The sequence below is a fragment of the Pinus tabuliformis genome, chromosome 2_2, assembly GCF_031772625.1.
Source record: "Pinus tabuliformis cultivar Carrire ecotype Pingquan chromosome 2_2, CPIR1, whole genome shotgun sequence".
Taxonomy (NCBI): domain Eukaryota; kingdom Viridiplantae; phylum Streptophyta; class Pinopsida; order Pinales; family Pinaceae; genus Pinus; species Pinus tabuliformis.
The window spans coordinates 540,789,991-540,795,651 of NC_142300.1; positions in this window are offsets into that span (position 1 = coordinate 540,789,991).

Sequence of the window (5,661 nt, forward strand, 5' to 3'; positions counted from 1 at the left end):
CGACCTAACAATAATAATATAAAGCCTCAAAAATAACAACAGTGAGATTCTATGGGGCACAGTAATAAAAATATGGAGACAAATAAGGGCACAATAATATTAATAAGGGATACAACTACAATAGTAATGGGGTAATCAATAGTATTATAGGGACCTAACAAGGCCTCATAAAAGCAATTTGTACCCTTGGAAAACCTATATATAAAAAGGAACTTGACCGCATTTGGACACAACAAGCAATTTCGATCTCCTAAAGAAAGAAGTTGGAAAAGGACGAAAATCAAAGATAAGAAGGAGAAAAGCAAGATCAAAGTTTTTGGACCTCTCTCTCTCTCTTGTGATAAGGTTTCTAAAGTTGCTTGAAAGTTGTTGGGCAAGTCGAGTTGCTAGAAAGTTGTTGGGCAAGTCGAGTTGTTGGAAAGTTGTTAGGCAAGTCGAAGTGTTGGAAAGTTGTTGGGCAAGTCAAAGTGTTAAGAAATTTGTTGGGAAAGTCGAGCTGCTGGAAAGTTGTTGGGCAAGTCAAAGTTGCTGGAAAATTGTTGGGGTCGAAGTTGTTGGAAAAGTTATTAGGGTCGAAGTTGTTGTAGGAAGGTCAAAAGTTTGTTGTTGCAAGTTTAGGAAGGAAGATCTTCAAGAAGGAAGATCGACTTGGTCTTGGAGGGGTCTTTTTCAAGGGTCTCAAGTCTTGAATTCGTCATTTGAAGATTTTATAAGAAGAGAAGAATTCTGGTGGGTTTTCCTCTCAAGAGGAGAGGTTTTGCCCTGGATGATAACCTATATCTATCTTGTGTCCTCTTGTCTCATTGAATTTTAATCTTTGGTAGCTGTTTGATGATAGAAAACACAATAATAATTAAGTTAAAGAATTTAACCAAGTTAACTAAAAAGACATCACAAGCAATTATCAATTTAACAAAAATCACCTAATCTAGCTGCCCCTAGATTTCTCAACAAGAACCATAATTTAGACCACAACAACTTACCTCTATTAACAAACACTTAGGTCAAAGCGTCTCTTAAAGGTGGAAAAAATAGACAAAGCTTAGGTGCACAAACTTAGGCCGTTGGATCAAGTCAAATGACATGACAAATTTAATTTGACAAAGTATGTAAAAGCTCTTAAAACCCACAAACAATACATGACCACTTAAGAAGACAATGAAAGAGAACTTGTAAGCCAGTATAATATGTTTTTTCAATGCTACGCGCTGACAAAGGAGAGAAGAGTGGGCATGTAGACATACATCAACATTGTCCCCCATTGTTTGCAACAAAATCTTTGTGATTAACAGTTGACCTTGGATGAGTTGACAATAACCTTGAATGAAATGGTTGATGATAGGTCCCCTAGTCTATGGGGATTTACATTAATAAAGAAACAATTAGGTTCATCGCAAAGTGTGGGGACACTAAAATAAGTACCCAATCATGCTACTTAATGTTTCATACAAAATCATAGTCAAAGCCCTAACACTAAGAATGAAGCATATTCTCCTAAAGATTATCAATGTTGAACAAACAAACTTAGAGATCGTTAAGGAATGGGCTAGGAGCCTCATACCAAATGTCATCTTCATCAATATTGATTTTGTGAAGGCATATAAAGAGTGGAACAGTCAAACTTGTGTCCCTTGCAACCTAAATTTAGATTTGTTTCAAAGTGTTGAATGCCTCTACACTTATCACTTGTCATCAAATGGGCATTTGTAGTTAAGAGCATTTGGAAAGCTTGGGATATTACTAAGAATTAGTGTTGAAAAAGTCACTCCTTGCAATGCAACCTTCTATTTTAAAGATCGTAACCTTTAGTGGTCACCAATAGTGTTAAGTGAAGGAAACCCTTGACATAATAAATATGATTTTAAATGAAGATATTCTTTAAGAAAGCTATTAAAAGTAAAGAAGATTAATTTGATCCTTAAACAAGGAACTAGAAGAGTTGAAGTCAAGTTCAACCTCACAAACACCGACAAACAAACTATTGGCATAATCCAAAATCTCACTCCTAATAACCTTTCCTTTATGCTTGACCTAAAAGAGTTGCAACCATAGTGGTGTAGTGGAGATTGGTAAACACTAAGAACTGAAAATTTTTTAAAATACACATTGACCAACAACCTAAATGAGATATGGGGAATCATGTAAAGAGTCCAAACCATTTAGAAGACCCCTCTAGAGCCCAAAGAACATGTTTTTCTTGTTCCTTGATACATAATGTCCTTTGTATAAGTCAATGTTTAGCATTTAGGGGTACCACAACCCTAAATTCCCTTTACGTGGAGGGAATAAATGCATCTTCATGAATGTATAGCAACACATCTTTGACCTAGTGTTCTAGCTCAAAGCTACACCCTCGTCTTGTGCCCAAATGGCAATGAATATGTTATCATCCCATCAAACAAACATTTATATCCAAGAGCATTTGGAAAGCTTGGGAGATTATTAAGCAAAAGTAATCATGGAAATGTGACTCCTTGTAATCCAATCTTCTATCTTAAGGATTGCAACCTTTGGTGGTCATGAATAGTGTTATGTGAAGGAAACCCCTAAACACTAGAAGACTTGAATTCAAATTCAACATTGCCAACACTAACAAACAAATTATTCACATAATCCAAAATCTCATTACTAACAATCTTTTCTTTAATCTTGGCCTACAAGTGTTGCAACCATAGTGGTGTATTTGATATTTGTAAACACAAAAAATGTAACTTTCGGGAAATACACATCGACCAACACAATGCTAAATGAGATATCGAGGCTCATGTACAATGTCCAAGCCATTTAGAAACCCCTTTGAAGCCCAAAAAAATGTGTTTTGTGTGGTCCTTAATACATGGTGTTGTCCATATAATTCAATGGTCTAGTATTTAAGGGTACCATGGCCTAAATGCCCCTTCTATGGAATGAATAAGACCATTAAACATCTCTTTTAGTTCCATGGCATTGCTAAATATGCTCAGCATTAGGGCTTTGAGTTTTATAGCCAATTGCTCTAGTCTCTTGTCTTAGAAGTCAACCCTCCTAGGAGACACTCTCATGCACTCTTAAGTTTCACACAACATGGCAAATGATTAGAGTGGATAATTTGTACCATATTTTGGAAATAGGGAATAAATGCCTCTTCATAAATGAATAGCAACACATCTTTCACCTAGTGTGCTAGCTCAAAGCTAAACCCTTTTTTATGCACAAATCAAAGCAGATTTAGGTTTTCATTAATCACCAAAGTCTTGGAGCTAAGCCCCTTAGTTGCAGAAAATATAAGCGTCATTAAAAACCCGAATTAAGCAAAATATGAGGGTCACTGAGAACCAGTGCTCCACCCTAACTCTTTGATGCAAACCTTGTGTTTTCTACCTGCTTGTTATATCCCTTCCTTCCTTATCCCAACTTTTGTGGGGTGAAGGGCAAAGGTGTTCCTCACTTCCCACTTTGCTTTATTTCCACCCCGTGCTACTACATATATATTCACCTTACACCCGTATCCTTCCCCTTACTGCAAACAGCAAAAGTAATTCATCATTCACCTTTCATTTGCATCCCTTCGCTCCAACTTGCATACACACCATATTTATTTACATTCCTCCATATTCCTTAATCCCTTTGCACTCCTTTTTCTCTTCCCTTTTCCCTTGGGGCGAAGGGCAAACATAATCCAAACTTCATCCTTGATTTACTTACCTCTACCCCACACTATTCCTGTAAAGATAAATTTGACTAGGTGAATGAGCCAATGAATGAAATCCATTTTCGATCACGGGTGGTGGTTTTCAAACCCATGGTATTGATATCCACGGTTTGTGCCCATGGTTTTCATGTAATGAGGTCTTTAAAAGCCTTGAGATATTCCATTGTAATGTGCCTAGAGTTGACCAATGAAGGGTCACTTTGAGCTTGGCAAATTTTGGTTAAGGAAATAATAGATCTATTGGTTGGTCTTTCCCGCTTGAGTTTTCTAAGATAAAATCATGTGTTCATGATTGGTGTGCTTTTTGTTGTTGCTATGCGATTGTTATTAATTATTTTCTCTTGCATTTAATGTTTGGTATCAAAGCCCTGATTGGCTTTGTCTATTGGCGGAAAGTGTTCTTATGCTAGGATATACAAAAACAAAAGCCCTAGGTTTGAGTTGGCCCATGCTACAAAGCAAAAGTAGTTTGAGAAATGGGTATGCAGTCGCCAAAGGAAAAACCCCTGAAAGCTTGGGATCCTCCCTCCCACAAGTTACCATATTGTTTTATTCTCCCAAATATGTACATGAGACAAGCAACAATGGGAAAATTTCAAATTTTCTTTAAAAACTTCACCGGAAAGGCTTTCCTCTGCTGGATCTAAGCTCAAATCTAATGGAAAACTTGATGCAAACCATTCTGAATAACCTAGATAAACCTGTATGTTTAGAAAGTTTGTTATTTGAGGGGAAATTATTGCAAGACGTGCTTCAGCTAAAAGATTACGGCATTGAAAGGAACTTCACCATAATATTAAATCTAAGGTTGGGGGGGAAGGTTGACACTCTCGCTGAACAGATCCAAAATATACCATGACCTTACATGGTCGAACAAGCAAAAAAAGCACATGTAATGGATGTTAAACCCCCAAAGATAAAATCTCTTTTTGCAAATCTACAATGTAAGGTGTTAATATCCAGGGTTAATGGCTTTTAGCCAAGATTTGAAGATTTACACTAGTGGGTATATTCTTCTTGGACACCCAATTGTGATTTCTACTTGTGTTTCAGTTTTAGAAAAATTTTGGTGGTGTTCTTCACAAATTTTCTAAAACCGAAGCTTAGTGTGGATCAACACTAGTAAGGACTCATCTTGTAAATCAATTCCATCTTGATGTTCTCATTCTTAAAGAACTTCAAAATAGATAAATAAATAAACTTGTTGCAAGTTATTAGTCCATGTCTTCGGCAACGCAGGGCCTAAAGCAATTGGTAGACACTGACCCAGTGTTAACTTGGGTCGACAAACCAATGTATTCAAGCTTTTAACCAAGGTTTTAACAAAATTGTTCTATCAAAAAAAAAAAAAAAATTCACGAAGATTCAATTTGGACCTCTTATTATCAGCAATAATGTATGATCTTTGTGATTTGTATTAAAACTTAGGATGACCAGCGTTGAAGAGTCTAAAACATTTATGAACTTGAACTAATGCTAACTTTGCTAACTTTCAAGTTAGCATTAGTCTAAAACAATTAATGCGACCCTTTTTTAATACAAAGTTATGGAGTCATCACCTGCCACTCAACACCTGCCTCGTTTGGAGGCATCACCTCACACTCAACACTTGTCGTGTTTGGAGGCATCACTTGCGGCTCAACACCTACATCTTGCCTCGTCTATTGCCTCAACCCCTGCATCTCAATCTTGCAATTTGTATCTTGTATTTGAATACATGGAACATGATCTAGCAGGTTTGTTTCGGAAGTGATTTCACTCCAATCATGCATCATGTCTTGGAATTGATTTCAATGAACAACAAGTATACCTTTTCTTATGTGGTTTTTCATTTTTAGTTAAATTGTTTTCTTCTACAATTGCTTTTAAACTGTATTGTCACTCTGCAAGAAAGGTCTTCACAGCCTAAAGTGCATTGTATTGTCTTTTAAACTATATTGTCACTCCACAGGAAAGGTCTTCACAACCTG